Source organism: Chroicocephalus ridibundus, chromosome 2, assembly GCF_963924245.1.
Source record: "Chroicocephalus ridibundus chromosome 2, bChrRid1.1, whole genome shotgun sequence".
Classification (NCBI taxonomy): domain Eukaryota; kingdom Metazoa; phylum Chordata; class Aves; order Charadriiformes; family Laridae; genus Chroicocephalus; species Chroicocephalus ridibundus.
The window spans coordinates 120873320-120896665 of NC_086285.1; the positions used below are offsets into that span (position 1 = coordinate 120873320).

Below are 23346 nucleotides of genomic sequence, written 5' to 3' on the forward strand. Positions count from 1 at the left end.
TGATTCATTTCACTTTTCCTCAAAGACCAGCCCCTTCAGTTTTGATGCCTAATAATACCCACCAAGAGAACACTCTTCTGGAGAATGGCACAAAATTATATCTTGTAGATATGACTGATAGCTCTGTGCAGGCTTGGTGAAGTCTTATACAAAGGCATGGTGGTTGTGCTGAGATTGCTAAACTGGTAATGATTTCTTCCTTATATATTCTTCTTTAACTGAATGTCCATTGTCATCAACCAATAGTCTATTGTTATTACTCCTTGTCATGTATTTCATTACATGAAATTTAGATCATTAGCACCTGAGATTTTTTTTAATAATTATTCATTCTGATATTAGAGATCAGCAAGTATTATTGTAGATCTGCTGAACTGAATGCTTTTCGATAACAGAGGTACAATCAAGGCCCTGATTTCAGCTACCAATGCTCAAAGTTAGCTCTCAGGTGTGCACCTGGGCTGTGTGGAAACAGCTGTTTTGCAGGGCTGAGAGGAAGGACAACCTCCTTCCTCTCTCCCTCCCCCGTTTTTCTCAGAAGCTTCATTTAAGCTCAGGCTTTTGCACTTGATCATTGCCTGAGCAACATTGCAGCTATGTTGTTCGTATTACTGTGCCCTCCTGATCCTGGACTCTTGACTTGACCTGGGGATCTGCCCCATCGCTATGGTCCTGCCTGGTGGTCTGGGCTGTGGGTGGCCCTGGATACCATCACCAGACATGCTCTGCTTGTCTTTTGGGGGTACCATGGGGCTGCATCCTGTGTAGGTGAAGGCATGGTCCTTGTGGCCCTGGATACCATCACCGGACATGCTCTGCGTGTGTTTTGGGGGTACCATGGGGCTGCATCCCGTGTAGGTGAAGGCATGGTTCCTGTGGCCCTGGATACCATCACCGGACATGCTCTGCGTGTCTTTTGGGGGTACCATGGGGCTGCATCCCATGTAGGTGAAGGCATGGTCCTTTTGGCACTCCTGCCACCCCTGGTTCCCTGCTCCCAGCTCCCTGCCTCTGTAGTGCATCCTGCCCCACTGCTCCCTGGTGCACACTTGGGTTTGAGTGTCTCATATTTAGTGTCTGTCTCAGCAAAGAGATATTTGAGGTAGCAGAAGAAAATTTCTAAAATCCATTTCAGTTTAGATGTGGAAGTATGTATCTTCAGCTGCAACATGCACATGGTCAGTGCTTGTTACACTGAAGGGTAAAAAGGCTGCAGTATGGGAGACCTGCATTTTCCAGGCTGGGTCTCTTCCAGAAGTTGAGTCCAGAGTAACCTCAACATTGTTTTAACATGCACCAGCTGGAAATCATTAGGTGGGATATTACATGAATCTGACATTTTTAGGAAGATTTCCAGGGTGCTATCTGAGGATGAAGGGGAATCTGGCTCAGAACACTCCAAGCCACACTTTTTTTCTCTTTTAAGGAAAAATGAGGTAAACAGGTTGAACAAACAAGCTCAGGTCTCATTTCCAATCATCCATTAGGCACAGAGGATCCAAAGTTTCATTGAAAGTCAAAGGATTTTTTTTAGATTTTCACGTTTATATTTTTCTTCCTTTTTTTTTTTTTATAACCTATATTTATATTTTAAACTAGTTAAAATAAATTATACGTTGGGGATAAAAATTCTACTAACTTGCATATCTGATTTTATGCAGACTAAAATCAAACCAAACAATTCTTCCTTTACATTAAACCAGGTAATTGAACATGATATGTAGTTTACGCTGATCTTTATAGGAGATTATGAATGAATTTAAGAATTTGAGTATAATTATATTTTTATTGCCCCTTATCTCAGCTACATTAAGAAAAGATTGTTACTTTCTTATGAAAATCTATACCTAAAATCTATGTGTTGTTCTACAATTTTCCAGAATTCACAGCATTCATTCAGAATACTGTGCCTTTCACAATATGCCAAAAAATTTAATCAGAGGGAAATTCAAACTTCACTATAGGAATGTATTAACCCTGTTGGAGTTTGGTCTATAAAAGCAGCTTCAATAATGCGATGTACTGATAGGAAGATACAGCTTATTGGTTTTTCAGATGATTCAAAATAACATGATAATCTTAATTCAAAAACTGAACCATTCTACTTTTGCTCAGAACATCTTGAAATTAAATCTTCCGTTTATATTTGCCTGATAGAAAATCTAAATCTGGGGGCAAAATTATATCAGATTAAAAAACCATGTATATACCTACATACACATATTATATTGATGTAGGTATTTACTTATATATATTGGAAACTGCATTTTCTTAAAAAAAAAATTCTGAGCATATATTCCTTGCCGACTATCAAATCCCTTGGCTTTCCATATTCAATGTAGAAAGCATATATAGTATATTTTTAGACAATAGCAGTTGTAGCCAGTGTTTGCACTAAATTATATAAAGAGTGGCCAGACCAAAAGGTTTACTCAATTTCATTTCTTTACAAAGAGAGGTCATTGTCTAAAACTCGGGGGCTATACCTGCTTAATCCATGGAACTCTGAGAAAGGAATTTAGTGAAATGAAGACACAATAGGTTTAAATTATACTGGGATCTGCACCATGCCTGGAAGTGGTTTTAGTGTCTACAGGTGGAAGAGTAAAAAACAAAACCTTGCAGTCATCATGCAAAGGATGAAATACAGAATCTGCAGTTGAAAGGTGAATGTGAGAAGGGGACAAAAATCAATTGTGTTTGAAAATATTCCAAAGCACATCCAAAGAGAATACAGACTAGTTAGAATTCCTTTATAAGACTGGGCAAATTTTTTCTTCTACAGTAAATTTAGAGCAAGGCTGAACAGTTCTACTTAGAGTTTATATCAATAAATTATACTATGAATTATTTTACCATGTAATGATTTTCAAGTATTTGAAATAAGTGAAGAAATTTAATGTGGCTATAAGAAATGTTAGTGCCATTTAAAGAAATTGAAAAATACAGGTAATGTGATCTAAATGAGATATTTAACTGAAAGCTAAAATATATTAAGTAATGGATATCTCATAATCCAAGTATGGGTTTGGTAGCAGCATAAGTATTTAAGCAGTGTGTAATTTTAGTAACTTCCTTCATATAATTACTGACAAATTAACTGCAGTATACAGGATCAACAACAAATGAATTTTTCATAACTGATTACAAGTATAAAAAGAATTTACTCCTTGAAGGTTGTTGTGACAGTGTTTTTAATGAATACTTGACATTATTAATACTGTATTTATTTATTTATTTCACACTGGAGTTGTACCTGGTATTTGTCAGCGATATAAAAATAGATGATCTTTGACTTGAAGATCTTATATAAAATGACAATAGGCCAAAGTGGAGAAAGGATAAGAACAGATAAGTTGATAAAGCTCTTTGGAAGTCTGAGATGACTGTCTCTAGTTGATATCCTAAAAATAACCATTAATCCTGAGAATAAAAGAAGGAAGTACTTTTCTCCACCTGTACTGAACTTTACCTCTTATTTCTGCCGGGGGAAGTGGATGATTCTTTTGTTCTCATTATCATTTCATTCTGTGTTGTAAGTGATTTATTTAGTGATTTAAATTTTGCTATTAGTTGTCAGCTGCATAAAATTGTCCTCCAACCCCTCAGTTTTATCATCCCTCTTTTTTGAGCTACAGCCATGTTTCTAACCATCTGACAACTGAAAACATAGCTTTAAAGCAACACAGAATTTCAGGGAAACTTGGTATTCTGACAGCTGGCATTTTAAGGAAAATACCAAATATCAGGAAACTTATGATAAAACTCATGAGAGTTGACAATGCTGCCATCTAGCCTTTGAAACGTAATCAACAGGAGCAATCTGATTCAAAGCAGTGAGTCTCTGAGTGTCTCCATTAGCTCCCTAATTATCAAGCATCTAAGAGGACTCCGTTCTGTGAAGTCACGGCAGCTTGACCATGGACAGTAAGTCCTCTGGCATCATTTTCAAGAGCAAGACTGTATATATGTTGATCTAGTGACATCATGTACTCAGATGTTCAGAGGCTGCATACATGGGACACTGCTGTGAACCCCCCTGTTACACAAATTAAAAAGCCAGCAAGCTTCTCTGTGCTATCCTTTAAGGAAGGATTAAGATCTCTGGAGTACATCATATACTCTCACGGCTGGTTTCCTCTGTAAGTTGGGCTGCTGTTATGAAAAGCTAAAAGACTTAAAAGATAAAGATTTTTTTTCTACGTCTAATTATTTTGCTCTCATTAGTATTTCTTTGATTTAAGCCACAAGTTTGGGAGTTTTTGTATTACCTAAGAAGATCAAAGAGCAACCATCTTCTAATGTATATAGGTAGGATTCGTTGTGGGTTTTGTTCTAAATGTTGTAGTTTTAGATTAGTTGTTTGTGCACATGCAAATCTTTGTATGAGATATATCATTCTTGTATGTATTAATACATGTAGACTGTTATCACTTACGTTTGAAATGCTAATTTGTTTTTTTTTCTGTTCTTGTTTTAAAAGTAGCATTTGTCATTGTTTTGTTCTAGCCTGTTTCACAATAATTGATTTTGTGTTCACTTGTTAATTTGTTTAGTTGTTACTTTATTGAAATTCATGGATTTGCTGATGTCCTGAGGAGGGTGTGTTTTCACTGGTAGTCACTAATTGCAGAGTGTTAAGCATTCATAAGCTTGCAACTTCTTCATAAAGCAATCAACACATTTTATTAACTTCGTGAGTCTCTGCTCTGCTCCCTGAATCATAGCATTTGTGATCCTGCTGTTAGCTGAAAACAGGTGCCATATTTGTATAATAAGAAACTCTTTGAAATGAACACATATTTTACTTTTAAAACAGTAATTTCTTGGAGACAAATTGCTGTAATTATTATTATTTACAACAGAAGCACTGGGAGCATCAAAATCAGAGATACATTGTGTTACGCGTAGAACAAGAGAATAAAAGGCACTCAAATCACCCAAGAGCCTACAGAGTAAGGGTTGGATGGTTCCTAACCATATTAGTCACATGAGGAGCTTAGAAAGCAAGCAAGCAGAAGTGCCATGCACACCAGTGTAGCTTTGCAAAAGCAATGCGTACCCTCTGCTTAGGAACTCCCCTTCCTGGCTGCTTCTTTCCAATGCGAGTAGAAGAAACAAAGAGAGACATCAAACAGAGATGCTGGATGTCTCATCTGGTGACCACCAAACATAGACAGAAATGGTCAGCACCATCTGGTGTCAGTCCTTTAGGACAGTGGATGAGTAGGAGCGTTGACATGTCCTATTACCCCACAGATCCTATTGCTGAGTCCAGCAGGACAGACCATGTTGAGGGTCTCAGCAGAGGCTGGACAATAGCCACTTCATCTCACAGCCTGAAAAATGGGAGCGAAATGAAACCTGGCCTGATACTGAGGCCTCAAAGCTTTTAAAGTTTCTACAGCTGTGCTGTGAAGGGAAATGCACAAATCAGGAAACAAATCACAGATTTCTTAGCTTTGGTTTCCCCTCTTTTCAATTCCTTTAGTTTTCATCCTTATGTCTTTGATCTTTTCCTCATTTAACCACTGTAGCTGTCTTTTATCCTTTTTTAATCCACTTAACAAGAGACAATTTAGGTTATATTGTTTTAATAATGTTGCCCATAGCATTCCTAAATCCTTGCCCTCCTCCAGTGGATTTTTATATCGTTCCCCATTGCTCTCTTTGTCTAAATAAAATCATACTGAGCTATATGACTGCATACTCCCAGCTTCTCTCTACAGCTTTCTTGGTGGTAAATTCACAAATAACTACCATATACTTAGTTATTGCCCGCCTAGAATTATCACAGTATATATACACAGTAGTATAAATATGTTTATATTATGCATATGAGAGGGTACAGCCTGGGACACCTGGCTTAAACTCTACTTTTAGCACAACCAGACCTTCCCTGGAATGATTAGCTGCCGTCTGTATGTTGATACTCACTGTAACTCAGGTGTGGAGGAATCTGTCTTCCTCCGCAGACCTGGGGGAAAGGAGGTGAAAAGGGCTGCCTGGAGCTCAGACCTATCCCTACTTACACTACAGGTTCAGCTGCATGTGTCATGGCAGCCACAAGCTGTTGGGACCTGGCTGACAAAAGCAGGATAAAATTCCATTGCTGTCTGAATCCAGATAATTCAGACTCATATTATGTATTTTTTATCTTATCAATGAGTTTATGCAGATGTGTCTCATACATCTGTCCAGACAGAAAAAAGAGCAGGAAGACAGGCAAACAGCCATATTCAAAACCAATCTTACAAAATAATCCAGATTCACTTAATACATAGGTTCCATATGAAACCTAACTCTGGATAATTTCCCAGCAAGAGGTGCTTGATTGCTCTTGTCTGTTTGTTTTGTTATTGCTGTGATTGTTTTTTTCCCAAGACTATTTTTGCCTGTTTCAATAACCTCATGCTTTCTATAGGGAAGTACATGTGGATATTTTGTACCTTTGTAGACAGACGGATCACAGTCTCCATTCTGTGTGTTCTCCAGTTCTTTCTTTGCCCTTTGGTCTCCCACCATTCCTTTGTCTGACAAACCCTGTACCTCTTCTCACTTAAATTCCACCTCAAAATACCTTCTGAGAAGAAAATGTCATTGCTTGTCCACCACTGAAAGGAAAGAGTTGGTCTGATCAAATGTATCACTGAGACAGAAGATGGTATTTTTCCAACATTTTTTAGAAAAGGATTTCTGAGGAAAAAAAAAAAAAAGGTGATTGTTTTTTTTATTGCTTAGAAACATCATCATAGTCTGATCATCCAGTCTCTGTGTTGTCTGGATTAAATAATACACTACTGGCACAGGGACTGTTGCTCTTTCTTTATTCCCCATGTACTAACAAACCTAGTAGAAAAATCAAAGTAATTTGTACCCTTACATCCATGTTGTGAATTATAAACTCTGTGTTCAAACAACCACATAATTTTTTACCTGTACTTTCAACCTGAATAAGAAGCTACATATCTATGTTGGCACAGGGATAGGAAAATAGAGCAGTTGTCTCACCTTCCTGTGAATCAACCATGATTCAGCTAAGCATGGCTGAAGCAGCATGATGTTGACGAAAAAATGCTCCTGCAAAAGAGGGGATTTTTGCTTGGGACAGTGATAGGAATCTGAATTCTATAGTCATTACATTCTTCATGGTAATATTTCTAAGGCTGAGACTTCATACAAGTGCTCACATCCATTTAAAATTCATTAAAGTGTTGAATTGCCTTTGAATTTTTTAAAAATATTGGTTTACATTCAGAAATAGCTACTGTCTTCTGATCTGGTACAGCTTTGTGCTTGGCAAAATAGCTTCATACTCTTTATTTAACTTGCAAGCTTATTGTGAAGCTTAATTAGTAAATATACACGAGGCACATTGAGATCCTTAGGCAAAAGTTGTTCTCTATCGTACCTACATAGACATTAATACCTTTAAAAGCAGCTAATTTGTACAGTCAAAACAGTTATCTACTTATACTTCATGCTATTTTACAGGCTGCTTAAATCAATGGTTCAGTTAGAAAATGAAAGCAGCATGAGATTTCAGCCATACGTTTATGCCCTAACCTTTCTCTTTAACAAAACTATACAACTAATTTCAGCAAAGCAACTATTTATCCTCCCAACATTTCAGTTCTGCAAGGCTGATGAGTGTTGGCAGGATTTGGTTTTGAATGGTTTATAGGCCTTCAGTATGATTAATTTTAGCTCAGGCACAGAAAAAAAAAAACAGGGAAAAAAATCTCTTCACTTTAGTAACCACATGGAAATAGTAGAAAATGTCTCTTGGTAGAACAGGGTGCTTTTTGATAAAATAATGAATGGACAAATATGTATTAACCTTCTGAAATACACTGTAAAGCAGGGAAATGCAAAAGTAAAATTAAAAAAAAAAAAAAAGAAATGATAAGGGGGAATATGAGGAACCCAAAGACAAGACATTTTCTAAAAAGGATAAAAAAAGACCAGAAGCATGAAAGCATGATGTACCCTCTTCAGAAAAGCAAAGGATTTCTTCCAAGCAACTCATAATGTGTTTTCTAATTCCCAGCTTCATATTTTCTGTCTTTCTGTGGATCAAGAGCTTTTCTTTGGTGATGCAGCAAGTTTCCTAAGTAAGAGATTGTTTTTCTTACAATGTTCTCTCACATTTGGAACTGTTCAAGACCCCATTGCAGTACAGACATTGTTTACCTCTAAGACAAGCACTGGGCAGGCTCTGAAAGTTGGATCCCCACCCTGCTTCCCCATGCCCCAGCCTCTCTTTTTTAATGGGATTTAGCAATTGTAAAGAAAGAGAAAGGCACCATGTGACAATACAGTTGTCCATGGACAGTTTATGTGGGCTTTGCAAGTTGCCGAATTTCCATGAATTACAGAGTGGGAGGTGGCACATTTTGGGCAGAACACAAAACCCACTGAAGTTATTTGGAAAAATGGCCATTGACTGAGATATTCTGTATCCACCGCTCTGTTAAGGAATTCTGTTGGACTGGTAAAAATGGTCCTGTGCAAAGCCAACATTACAATCCTCATTTGACTGTGATTGAGTACAATCCTAACCTGACAGTCTGCTAGCAAACCCACCTGGTCTCCAGGAAAATATTTTAATCAGTTTCTGATGATAGGGCGTGGAAATAGGTGGGCAAAAAGTGTTTGAGCATGATTTATTTTTTAATTTCTATTTAAATCATTCCATAGCCCCACCAATTCCCCCCAGACAGCTAAAAATCAATGAGCCAGGGACTCCACAGCCCATTGGCAAGTGCCCATCATTCTTCAGAACTTCAGAACAAGCAGGGTGATTAATCCATTTAAATTTACTGCACAGGAAATATCGGAGGTGGCAGATGCTTTCCTCAATTGTGATTTACATTGAGAAGAAAATTAAAACCCTTACCGTAACAATTAACTGACTGCTCCACTAAATCCAGTGTCATCTCTGGCTTTTTTTCTTGTGGAGAGTGTGACTAAAAATGCTTCCAGCTTTCATGACATGAAGAGGTGAGGTGCTGGGGGGTTTGTTTTGTTTTTTCCCTTGTTGTTTTATTTCTTTATTTTTTAATTATTAATGACATTCAGTTGCTTGTTTTGGGTTATGATTTTTGGGGTGGGGAACCACTAGGGAGCACTGCTTTAGAAACTGATTAATCTGTAGTCATTAAAACACTTCACAGACACTGCAGCAAAACTGTCAGTATCTCTTCATTAGCTCCAAGATAGGGAGCTTTATATAAGTACATCTAAACCTCAGCTGTAACATCGTCCTCAGGGTATATTAACAGTGCAGGATTTTACAACATTTCAGGACTAATTTCCTGCTTATTCAGATACTTTTTCATCACAGGGAATTTACACAGCTACAGACATCTGTCTTAATAACACTCAGAACGTTAATATGGATCTGGAGGACATTAGGTGATTGAGAATGTAGCTAGTCAATTCTCCCCATCATTTTGAAATGATCGAAAGAGAATCCTTCATGGCTTTGGAAGATTTACTGAGTTGATTCATTTTTATTCTGTAAATTATACTTTTTTTTTTTTTCTTAAAACTATGGGCTGTATGTAAGACTTGTAAAGTATGCAGTGACAGTTCAAGGAGGAAGACCCATTACATGAAATGATATAAGTTTACGATACAGAACCTTGTGAACTTTCTCTTCCACCACTATAAATCCCACAAAGCCACTGTTAATGGCACTTATTAGCAAATGATCAGAATGGTACGTACATAGGTAAAACCGTATTTTGACTGACCTTTTCTCCATGCTTCTATAATCTGTACAACCTTAGCAAGAGATGAAACCAAATGATTTCTGAGCATTCTCAGTATGTATTTCTCATGAAAATTCATTGTATTCATAAGCCAGGGGATTCTCAAACTTTTCATAGTGTAGGCTGCAAAGCAATGAAAGCGATCGCATCATGGATGATGCCATCCCATTACAAGTTTCTGAGCTGAAAGTATCTGTACTAAGGTGAAATGTCAATACGTCATTATGCTTGACTTGGTTTTGATTTTCTCTAGAAATGTCCTTATAGCTTCTGTTGGAAACAAGATACTGTTCTATGAAGTTTAGGACAGAACCAGTATATACAATGTTATGCTGATGGAACAGTATAGGAGATAAATCCTGACGTATCTGCATGTCTTGTGCATAGCTGGTGTAAGTAACCATATGTCACACTTTATAAGATATATAGGAACTGATTAATTGTATTTTAAATATCGTAAATATGTCCTTCTTCCCACCAGGTAGGCCCTACTTATACAGGAGAAATGTGGGAAAGAAACTGAATGCACGTTGTCTGATAATATAACTTAGATTGTGCATCTTGAGCACTGATTTTGGAAGACAGTTTTTCAGAGTTCTTGAGATTAGCATTAAAATCCCTCATTTTTTAAACTCCTGTGACCAGGCAGTCAAAGAACTGTTACCACCACTGTTGTTTGCTCCTGGCTTTTTCTTCAAGGGGATTAAAAGAAAGAGTAAGCTGAAAAAAATCCCCCACCTCTTCAGATCAGAAATGTACTACAGAGAGACTTGATGAACTATATCTTCTGTCCAAAGTTCAGTTGAGGAGCTGAAGAATGACAAAAGCTATAGAAATGGATGGCATTCTTCAGCTCTGCAACTTGTTTGCTCTTTTATTTGCAGTTTTACAATGTGTCTGAGACAATTACAGTGACTGCTTCTGAGAACCTAGGCTTCATGCCTCAGTTTTCACCTGGTTTTGCAAGCATGTGGGATTCTCTTTGCTAAGGCATGGGTAAAAAGGAAAATAGAGAGAAAACATTATGTGATTGAGCTGCTGTAAAATCCTGTTCTCATAATCATAAGGAAGATATTTACAGTAGATCCTTTCATTAATGAAGCCGGAGATATTGTGTATCTGCTGCTTCTTGCTTTTCATGCATAATCAAATGAGAAAAGTATTTACTCCTTTGGAAAACCTCAACAAATACTTTTAAATGTTTCACAAACACATTCTGAAGTCTACAAATATAAAAGGAATATTTATCCTTTTTTTTTTTCCCTCAGGAATAAAAGCTTAATTGCTGCTTTTTAAAATCTTTTTGTTTGTTTGTTTGTTTGTTTTGTTTTTAAAAATTCTCCACTTGTTGTTACTATTCACATTTTATAAATGGGAAAACAAAGACAGAATGGGAAAATGGTCAAATTTACAGAAAGTAGAATGTGGAAGAGAATACAAAGTTTCCTAGCTCCCTGTTTGTACAGCTTGTTGCCTTTCACATATAATTAGCTGCACAAACAGTTGCATTTGTATGTGGTCCTTTTTTATGTTTACTGAAATAACTTTTCTTTTACCCATAGAACATGAGGAAAGGCCATTAGCCATTGATAAGCATGGTTGTTCTGCTGCTTAGACCTTCCCTGTAAGCTGATAATGAAAATTCCTACCATAAAATCTATATTTTGTGGGGAATAAGCTCTTTCATTCAAAAGCAAGATATTTATTTGCACGGACTGTCCTCAGAGGAGACAAAAAGAACTTTGCACCCAATTTTTCTCCATGCAGGCACATCATCAGGGAGCAGGAATTTTGGAAGGCAAAAACTATGTATATAGCTGAACTGATGCTTTAAGAGGAATAAGATGGATTATCTGGAAAAAAAGAAGTGACTTACATCTCAATCAGAGCAAAGAGAAATCCAGGAAGGACTGTGGCCTTCAAGCCACATTTTTGTCTCTAGTCTCCTGGGGTACCGTTCCCTTGAATTGTTGCTGTTCAGGGTAGATAGCCAAATCAAACTCCAATTTATAACATTTTTACTAACAAGAATACATGTCCTTTTTTCTCTTCCTGTCATCTAAGACTGGTAATGAATTTGATGTAATCTCAGTTCGGTCCCCAGATAACAGGTCCAATACATTGTGAATATCAGATCCAGGCTTAATGTATTTACGTAGATTTGGATTTTATATTAATATTCAATGTGGTTTATACTGTGCTTTATCTGCCTTTACTTTTCTGTATATGGTAACCTATGAGTCCTGTGAATTACTTTGTAATAAAAGAAATTATTTTCTAAATAAAAATCTACTGCTCTCCAATAAAAAAACAGAAGGAAATTTCAGCTGCTTTGTTGAACTATAAGAATCATTTTTAAATTATGTTCATAGTTACTGGAATGATTCTTAATTTCTGAAACAACACTGTTAAGATTAAATAACTTTCTTAAACACAAATACTGACATTGAGGCTTATTCTACATCCATTTATATGAGATTAAAAAGGATATGGACCTTTTTTGTGAAGTGCAGTGGCAACATCATGGAAAGTGTGCTGCCTAGCTTGCAGAGGTAGGCAGCAGATCTGCAGTGAGGCAGAAGATGAGGACAGGAACCATAATAAGATTATAATAATTGTAATAAAGGTTATCTATTATGGTATTTTTGAACCTGATGGTTCTACATCATTGTAAACTTTTAAAATAGGTTTCGGCAGTCCCCATTGGCCTTTTACCTAGCCATTATCAGTTGGCTGTTTCCAAATCCTATGGGTCTCAAGACGGGAATTGAAAGACGAGAGGTTAATGGCTTTATGCACTAATTCAAGGAGTGCACTCTATTTGTAAAAGTGCTAAGACTCCTGTGGCAGAAACTGTCAAGTGAATAGTTTGGGCTACTATCACTGATGGAGTGGAAATGTCAAAGAGCAACTCATTAGAGTCAGAGAACAAATAGGTAGGGAGACTCAGAGCTTTGAAAAGCATGAAAGGTAGGAGCAAGTAGATGAAGTAGATGTGATGGAAAAAAAGAAGAGTCAGTAAAAAGATGTAAGGAAGAGTGAACAGTGAAAAGGAAGATGACCTTGCACATAGCAAAGAGCAAACAGAGATTGTAAACCATTGGTCTGCTAATGTTAGTGTGATTAATTTTGATTCTGAAACAGACTTCAAAAAGGTTTCTATACATACATATATTCAGAATCATAGGAATATTCCTATGATTCTATGAATGTTGGCTGGAAGGACATTTAACAGTCACCTAGGCACCCTCCCGCTCGAATCAGGACTACGTTCAATACTAGAGTGGGTCAGCAGTTGCTTTACCTAGTGGAGTCTTGGAGGGACCTCTATGGGCAATCTATTTCTCTGCTGTCCTAACTTTATAATGAAGAAGTTTTTCCTAATGTCAATCTGAAGATCCCAATTTGCAACTGTTGCCTTTTTTTTTTATCACCTGCCACTAATGAAGATAGCTTGCTCAATCCTGCTGGGCTTTGGCTTTTCTGTATTCACCCCGAAAAGCGTAAGAAATGCTGTTGCACTCCTCTTTCATTGCCTGTCCTTGATTCCACTTTATGTATGCTCTCTCTTTCCATTTTAGATTTTTAAGAATTTCCTGCTTGGCCTCCTGCCAAAATGTCTTATCTTTCTGTAGGACAGAATACTTTGTTTCTGAGTGCTAGCAATTTATTATTTTTTTCTAAATCCATCAGCCATCCAAAGCAACTCTGCTCCTCTTCATGGTCTCCCAGGTAATTCTGGCCAGAAATTTACTAAAATTTGTGGTCCTGAAGTCTAGAGTCAAAACTCTGTTGCTTAAGCTCTCAGTCCCAGAATCTGAGTTACAGATTCTTCTCCCAAACTCTGCTGCAGGCAGTTAAAGCGAACCATGAGCTATGGGGTGGAAAAATTTGGTCCTCGGTTCTGTGTTTAAGAGGCAGTAAATGAAAAAGGAAGGGCACAAAGTCTGATGAGCAGAACGAAATCCATGCATTTTTTTTTATGAAGGGAGATATACTTATTTGCAACTCTGCAATTAAAAAATTTTAATTGAAATATTCTTGTGAATATCATGCATTGGTTGACACAAAACTTGGTATCTATCCAACTTTTCAGCAAATATTTTAATTCATTTGAAGTAGGTGTACATTTGCTGAAATGTGCAAAGGATAAGGACAAGCTCCAAAGGAACATGGCACCAAGAAGAGAAATTTAGGGTGGATGAGGGATGCAGAATTACTTTAACAGTTAAGAAAACCCCTTTATCTGCTTGGCAGTTCTAACCATGAAATCTCTTTCAATAAACTCATACCAGGCAAGACTACTGCTACAGACAGACTACAATTATTGAGGCTGAGCAGTCTACCTTCTGCCTCTAGCAGGAGAGGAATTTTGCTTGCTTTCTTTCTTGTCCCGTGATTCCTGCATTCATATCTGGACAGCAGCCAAGTTTCAATAAGAGGAATAGTTTGTACGTGGTCTATTCTATAACTTCATATAAGTGAATATATCAGTAAACTACTACTTGATGGATAGACACCACACTAAAGCTATAAGATTTCCATAAGCATCCTTAAGCATATTCTGATATTTGAAATCTGAAAGCTGTTACCTAAGTTTCTACATTTAGACTGTTTTTAGCTAAGGGACAAGACAGTTGTTTTGTTTATAATAAACCATACCAACTCTTTCAGAGCCATTGCATTGAATCTTGTAAATGTACATAAGGAACATTAGGCTTTATGCAATATAGTAAAAATCCTTATTAAACATTGAGAGAAATTACAAGAAAAGATAAGTGGATATTACAAACTAGTCACTTCACATTTATGCTTTTTTAAAAAAATTAAATCTGCCTTTGAATTACATTCGTATAAAAACATTTTAAAATATAAAAATATTCTACTATTTTTTATGTTGGTTTAACACATTTGAAACATTCTAAATTAAGGGCCTTATTCTCAACTGCACTAAGGCCACTTTACGTTGTTCTGACATCAATTACAGTTACATACATTTCAAAGCCCCTATGCACTTCTGAAGAGGTATAAAGAGAACTTAATGTAAATGAGAATTCAGCCATAATCTTTTGGGATGAATTGAACTGATCATTTATAAATAGCAATAATTAACAAAAACATACCTTTGCTTCCTTCATGTCAATCCTTTCATTCTAAACTAAGGACCAGCTCCTGTTAATTTCACTTATTTGAATAAGTATTTCCATGTGAGTATCCACTCCAAATTTGGATCTTTATGTAATTATTTTGTAAAGAGATAAAGAGCGATTTCAATTTTGGCATTTAATTTTATCAATAATCTCTGAGCGGAGCAGTGGCTCTGTTTTCAGAGAGCACTTCTCTTGAAATCTGAAAGAAAAAATGAGCTCCTCTGCAGCTAAAACTATGAAGTTTGCCTAAAACCTTTCAAGCAGTTTGGAACTTCTCCAGTAATTCTCAAGGCCTTCCTAGAGCATCACTTGGGGAAGAAAATCCAGTATTCTCTTCACTGCCTGCATTGAATTTGATTAAATTATTTTCTCTGATTATAAGGTGAGAAAGGATTTTAAGTTCTGTGTTCTGTGTTAGCAGTTTGTCTCTGCTCAGGTCTCTTTACAGCCAATGCAGAAACACAGGTAAGGTGACTTATATGTTAATGGAGTTTATTTTGGAACTGCATTTGTTTGTCCATTGACCACTTGAAGACTACTACAGGAAAACCATCACTTCCTCTATTATTTGAGCCTTCTTCTGAATGTGAGGGTCAAACTTCTGTAATTATTAATCTAAATATAGGTGAATAAGGTACAAAGTCATCTGTCCCAAAATAAAAGTACATTCTTAATGCAATAATTACAGAACAGCAAGAGACATAAATTAAATGGTAGCTGTATAAACACTCATATTAGTATGGCCAAAGACTGTACAAAATGGAAAAATGGCTTTAGAGGGTGAAATATTATTTATGTCATACCATGTAAGTATTTTTTCCTATTCAGAGATGACCACAAAGTAGATAATATGTTACTGTAATGGGTATGTTGACTGTCCAGTGAAAAAGATTGGAGAAACCCTAAACAAGCAGTCCCAGTAAGAAGGTTTAGTACAGTAGGGACAGGAATGGCAAGAGGAAAAATAAGACCCATGGGAAGACTGAGTTTTGACAAGTAAGACTAAGTGGCAAAATCTTTGTGGCATAAGCTAATGCAAGACTCTTACTTTCATCCCAACAATTACATTAACATGAAGGCCTGGTAGAAAAAGCAGCCACCAAAGCCGTGAAGTAGGAGAGGTTGGACAGACTGGGTATATGGTCAGCTATAACTTTTCTCTCTCAAATGGATTGTCAGATACTGTGAACAAAAAAACAAAAAAAAGTTTATCCAGCATCCTTAGCCATCACTTTGTCATTTTTCTTTTAGGAGAATACAAGGATGAAAGGCAATCTTTTGTGTAACTTTCTGTCTGACATAATCTGCTTATAGTAGAATGGGCTTTTGTAAATCAAATAGGTCCTATGCTGGAAAGTAACTCACCATGGTATGCTTATTGAAGTAAACAAAATGGCATACCTCTAGCAAGAGAAAAAAAACATAGAATAAGTGAAAATTCACATTGTACCACCTCTGAAGCCAGTATTGCTTGATTTTATACTTCTTGAAATATAGAGCATGAACAAACAAATATCTAACATATCTGTAAATATCACCTTTTCTTTTACATCCTCAGTATAAACCTCTATAAAGCTGTAATTGGGTGAATATTTTTCCCCCAACGTTGATGCACGGAACTTCTGCATCTGTATGAATTAACTTGTTTCTTTCAATTCATAAATACAAGCAATTCACAGGGTACTTCATTGCTATGCACATAGTTCAGTGGAAGACCACCAAGATGGACAGGGAGTGAAGTGGAGCTTTTGTCATGGGGCTTGTTCAGCCTGAAGACAAGATAGCTTTGGGTGCACCTAACACTAGCCTTCCCAGTACCTGTGGAGAGAAGATGGAGCAAGTTTCTTCACAGTGGTACATGATTGGAGGGCAAGAGGAAAACCTCATAAATTGTGACAAGAGAGTTTCAGATTGGATATAAGGAGAAACCTTTTCACCTATACACAGTAAAGTAATGATACAGGTAGCCCAAAGAGGCTGTGAAGTCTCCGTCCTTGGAGGTTTTCAAGATCAGACTAGACAAAGCCCTGAGTAACCTGTTTTGATCCCGTGAATGACCTCACTTGATCCTATAGCTGACCCAGCTTTGAACTGGGAGTTAGACTAGAGACCCTGAGGCCCCATCCAACTTGAATTGTCTTATATACCTATAGCAAGCTATGTGTATTTTAAGTTAATATAAAAAGTTATGTTAAAATTTAATTGTAGAACACCGAACAATAAAATCATTCATATTCACACAACAGATAACATTTATATTCCTCGGAAGATGGTGTCACCAATTGAACAAAATCTTATCTACATTATTTCCACTGTATAAACGTAGACCCTTGTGTTTATGTTCATGTGTCTACTATGCCATTAAAAGAAATTTGGAGGAGATTTGTCTTCTGATCTGCTATTACAATTTGACCTGAACTCTGCCACCTGTACCATGTGAAGGACTTTGCAATGCCTGGTTGCAATATGAATGCTCACATGTACTTACTAACACTGAAAAGAAGAACTATGTTCTAATGGAACCTTGGCTCAGTCAATTCTCCAAACTACTCAAGGGTGAATAGCTACAATTAACAAAGGACTGGTTCTTTTTTTCACCTTCTTTTTTCTTTTTGTTCAAGCTACAAACTGTGTGTTTAAGAAAAACCTCACAGACAATGAATTCATTTAGAACTCATACATAAAATAGCTCTAGAGAAAGCTGCAAGATTTAACTTGAAATGACAAACTAAACCCAAATATTTGTGTACCCAGAAAAATGTATGTGTACTTGTATACCTAAGACGTAATGCTTATATGTATAGGTTCTTACATCGAGTCACTTGATGCATAATTTTCCATTGTATATCCTCATTTCTCTGAAATAGAAACAAGAACTTCTATTCTTTTATTACTGTTTGATGTTTGGTTAAGCTAGTGAGGAAACCTCTTCTGTATAATTCCATTATCCAGCTTCACCAAAACTAAATCCTTCTTCAGAATCATTACAGGTTTAAATATGATTCACAGTTTGCCATAGTGAGATTATCAAAAGGTAACAACGAATTAATGAGACCAAAATTAACTTGTCTGTCCTTCACTTTTCACAGCTTCGCCTCTACACTACTCAACAGTTTGTTTATTCCACAGGCAATCCCTTCAAGCAGACTGAAATAGTTGTTACATTTAAAACAGGAAATCTCCCAAATACTTGTTTTCCTCTTCTCTGATATATGAACATGCCCATTTCAATAATGTGTCTACAACTGACCAAGCAGAAATGATCCAGTCCTAGTGTCAACATTTGAGGGCTAAAAGCTATGTTAAACTGGATATTGAATATCTGCTGTGCTGGGCAAGATTCATCTTTTTCAGAAATGGATATTCATTGAATTTTCTACCCCTTTTGGGGCACGTTGCTCTGGGCTTTAGTACTATGACATAATTGTGAACAGAAAAGACATTTTTCTCTTTCTGAGTTTTGTGCAGGTGTCTCAAGGTAACTAAAGTTCGTGGCTTTACAAATTGATGCAAATAATAATAATAAAAAAAAAAAGACTCTCAACTAAAAAATGGAAAATTCTGTCTAGAATTTCTAAATTCATTTTTTGTAGCATAGGTAGTATATTCAAACACATAACGATGCCTTGCAACTTCAAAGCTCTCTTGTCACTTTTATAATGACCTTTATAAGTAATTTGAAGCTTCCTTACTCAACAACAAAGTGATATTCCTAAATTACCATCTTTCAAATTCCCTCTGAAATTAGGCAGAGACTTCTGTGATTTTTAGGTTGGGCACCCTATGGTGTTATGAACAGATCAGGTCATTCACTATTTTTGCTGTATGCATGTGTAACAGTGTGATTTCTTTGGAGTCATTTTGATTAACAATGGGGTGAAATAAAGAACCACATCTAGATACACAGTTTCTGAGGTTGAAGCAAAGAAGAAGCATCTTTTTTTTTTTTTTAATAAAAACACCATTTTCCAACAGGCAGCATCATAAGGGATATTTAAGGGTGAGTGAATATCTTAGTTTCAAAAAAGTACTGTAAAATCTGTTATTCCAGTCCTTGAATTTGTCCCTTTTGTACTCCTTTTCCACTCTACAACAAACTTTTAACAGCCAAGATTTAAATTAATGAAAGGTAATATTGTGGAAATACTTTAACCACAGTGGAGCTAGTAGGCACAGCGATGATAGAAATTGCATTTACTCTAATGTTGTGAAGAGTCCTCCTGCTCTTCTTCTGCTCCACTATAAAAAAAGAGTCAGTAAGCTGTGGAAAATGCTGTGCAGACTATTAAAATCCCTAAGTATTCAACAACATTATTATATATTAAAGCTATTTAATCTGAAAACATAATAAAAGCTGGCACTACAGGTTACTCAGGGTGTTGAAAGTGACTTGTTTTATGCATGATGATATTAGAGGGAAAGCTAATAGAAGCCTAGATTGTGACACTGTATAATCATTAAATATAGACCTAATTTGGCTGGTAATTAACCCTGGAATATTATGTTATGGGCAGCCCAGGAAAAAAAAAAAAAAAGAAAGAAAGAACAACAACTTGTAAAGTGACTGAAAAATGGAGACAGAGGCACAGAGTATAAAAATTTAGGTGAATAACAATCAAGGCACAGTTGACCAGTTGATTGCCACTTAAAAACCTTTGCCTCTGCTGTCTTACCCAATGCCTGCTGAAAGAGCAAGCTGCTGAAGTCTGCTGCAGAACCATTATCATCTGTTCATTTTATTTCCATTGCCAATTATCCTTAATTATTGGAAACTTTTTTCAATGTATAATGACTACTGAAATTTTAGCATGCTCATTAAATTGAAGCTCTACCTCAAGAAATAGATTTTGATAAGCTATGTTATGTTATAGACCTGCATTTTCAAGTACTTCATCCTCTGTTAACTTCAAGTCCATCTTTGCACAACATTTTCCAAGATATATATATTTATGTATTTATTTATTTTTACAGAAGAAAGGAACAGAAGGCCAGATTTCCCTGTTGAAAGCTGACATAATTAGTATAAAAAGACAGACGTGATCTGAATTGCTAGTAGCTAAAGGAATAAATATGGACAAACATTGTTTCTGGAGGGGTGGGTGATGTCAGTTGAGCAAAGGCAACAGAAGGCTGCAATCCACTTGGAGCCCATGGAAAAGTAGAAAGAAATTTCCTCAGAATCTGGCTGTTTATAAGACTCGTCGCAGCCTACTCTACATCCAGTCATAGGTACTGGGTGCTATCCCAGGGACCATCTTGAAATCCAGTTGTGTGAGCTGTAAAAAGAATGAGGACACAGCTGCCTTTGTGTCACATTCAGAGAGCACAATCTTGCCTGATGCTCATGTGGATTTCATATCTCCACTGCTGCACACCTCCAAAACAGCATCTGGCTCAGAGTGGGTCCATTTTAGGCATAGGAAAGTCTGAAAAAATAAGTAGGGTATTTGTCTGAATCCCCTTATATATATCGAGAAAAAAATAGCATGTGTAAAACAAACAGTAAAGGAAGAGGACTTCTCTGAGCTTTTTGATATGAGTCACGCTACTAACATCACCATCAGGCCTGGGGACAACGGATGGGCTGCTGTCCCCTTTTCTTGTTCCCTTATCCCAAAGGCAATCTCATCCTGCCTTTCACATAAAAAATGTCTCTTAGTGCACTGTGTTTGCCCTGGCCTTCCTTTCTTGACTTCCCTGTCATCTTCTGACAACACCCATGATTTGCATCTCCTCTGATGGCAGAATATTTTACCGAAAAAATCTAATTAAAATAAAAGCAAATAACTGACAAGATGTGCACGTAACTGTGCATATCATTGTGTTTGAGCACATAGCTCTTTCCTTTCTCATTCCTCATCAATCTCTTGTTTGTCATTTTTTTCTCTTTCATAATTATGAGATCTTAGGAAGAAAAAAGAAGGGCTTTTTTTTCTTTTTTTTGTAAGTTGTTCTAAGCAACCTCTCTGCCCTTACTGCACAAACACGCACATACAACATCATGAAAGCAAACACAAATGTTAAGGTGACAATTTTAATTTCTTTTAGATGTTGTAGCTGTGTTGCTAGCTCTGTATTTCTTTGTTAGGCATTACAAGACTCATGACAGACACAGGTTTAAAGTGCAGTCTGATCTTTAAGGTTGATTTTTTAAGGTAATCTTTCTGTTCCAGACATTTCTGTCATGCTATCTAGTTAGCAATATAAAAGAACAAGTACAAATTTCAAAATGAGACAGGGTAGCTAAGCGCCTATATAATTTATTGCTCTTAATTTTTGATCTGGATTGAAAGCTGTGTTGATAAAATTGGGTCAATATTAATTTTTTTCATTGTATTTTTATGAAATGAATGTATGTAAAGGCTTTGAAATTTTACACATTCAGACAAACTCCCTCAAAGTGTTTTATATTTTGGGTTTTTTTTAACAACATGTGAGATATAAGCAAGAAAGCTCTCACCCTATTATTATTTCCACAGAACACCGTTGGTGGATAAAACCCAGTTATTGCTCTAGTTCTGAGGTCCCAGAAAAAACACCTTTATGAATCAGGAGGATGAGATTATGGGGAAAAGACCATTTTTCTAAGTCAAAAAGCCTTAATGAGGACTTGAGGGGTGTCCTTTATAACCATGTAGTCATCAGGCTACTCCATCCTAGTGGAGAGAACTTACAGAGACATCTTAGTGACTCCCTGCACGTTCTCACACCCACACTTCCCATGAATTATGTTCCTGCTGCTTCTGAGGACTCTCTCTATGGCTTTCTTAGGGACAAGGCTTCTATTCCAGATTAAACAAAATTCATTTTTCATGAATAAATATTACATATACATGTTTTGATGTGAATTCCATGCTTGTGAACACCCTCACATCCTTGCCACAAACAATACTCACAGCAGAGTCAGAATGACTCTGATAAAAGTGATTATCACAGTGTTTTCCAACTGACCTGCAACATGAAGTACTAGTGAACTTGTAAGGTATCTCGGCCTGCAGTGCTCACAAGAATGCCAGCTCAGTTTTGCAGAACCATGGGATTTGGAAATGGTTCAGAGAACCATTTGAACTTTTGTGGCTTCATCCAGAACAAACAAAGCTGCCTGGTCATTTAGCTGTGCACAACACTAATCATCACTAGCAGTAAAGTCTCTGGAATCAAAAGCTGGCTGACAAATTTGTCGATAATATGTGAGGCAGAGTGCAATTCAGCTTGCTCTTTAACAGTTATATTGGCTGTGCAGAACTGACAGTAATAACAACTTGTTTTTGTTCAGTAAACTAAGCAGATATGATGAGGACAACACATGGGGTAAATTTTTATAGAGATGCATAGGGTTTTAGCCATGCTTTTGTCATTAAAGTCAATAGAAACTGGGCAGCTGAAACCCCAGGTAACTCTTTGGCAATTTGTACCATAGGGAGAAGATAAGTGAAGTAATAAAATGCTATTTTTTTCCTTTAGAATTTAGTACTCAGTAAAGTTGCTAGACTAGCAGCCTTGCAAAACAGAAGTTCTTCGCTCTATTTATCCACATGACAGGTACAGCATAAGTAGCAGCAATATGGATTTCTTTCTCCTGCTGCACCAATGTGTTACCTATTTTTTCAATGGCAGTCATTATCACCACCATGATCTGGGGCACTATTTGTAAAGTAAGTTCAGTCTTCCTTCCTACTCATTAGCAGTACTCATTCCTACACCTAGCTCCCCTAGCAATGAGCAGGGTTTCCTTCTGCTTTTACAGGCAGTCATGTGAGCCTGTTATACAACCCTCATGTGCACTATTGATGTGTTATCACCTGAATAGACTCACTGAAGACAGCTACAAGCATCAGCAGTTCATTTTCATGGTCTGAATATGCTTCCTTCTTATGTGGTGCTAGTCATTCCTCACTTTGAGTAACTGAGGATGCAAAGGGCTAAGGAAATTATTGTTATAGCTGTTGTTGATGAAACAAGAATCTTCTCCAGGCTATGTCTCTTCCTATCCTTCTCCATACAGTTGGTATTTTCCTTTTCCCATTAAGTACCCATCTAAGCAGAAGAAAGAAATTAAAACTTCTAAGCCTGGCTTTAGGAAAAAAGAAAAAAAAATGTTTTGGACATTGAATTTCCTTCATCTTTTACATACTCTCTCTGCTAAAACACTTTCCTGTGTCTGCTTGCCTCTCTGTAAAGATCTTTAACTTACATTGGCAGATGTACTTCTCCAAGTATAAAAGGTAACTTTTAGCTTTTCAGTGAGCTCTGAACGAGGGAGGAAGTGTACCTGATTAGAAAAAAAATTAAGTCCCAGATCTTCTGAGCTGCAGTTGTCCTCAGATTCTTCAGCCTCTTGTGATGTTAGAAGAAAGTAGCTTAATACATAATTGCTTAGTCAATTGCAAAAGACCTCCATGGAGAACAGCCTTCCCTAC

The 23346-nt window shown here is 36.8% G+C and overlaps 1 long non-coding RNA gene across 1 annotated transcript in view; it reads left to right on the forward strand.

The window, feature by feature from the left end:
* The first annotated feature begins 4242 nt into the window (after window positions 1-4242).
* Window positions 4243-23346, forward strand: part of LOC134510753 (uncharacterized) — a 29346-nt gene continuing 10242 nt past the window's right edge. Inside the window, exon 1 of the long non-coding RNA XR_010069720.1 lies at window positions 4243-4311. This is a non-coding gene — a long non-coding RNA (uncharacterized LOC134510753). The remainder of the gene's footprint in view (window positions 4312-23346) is intronic.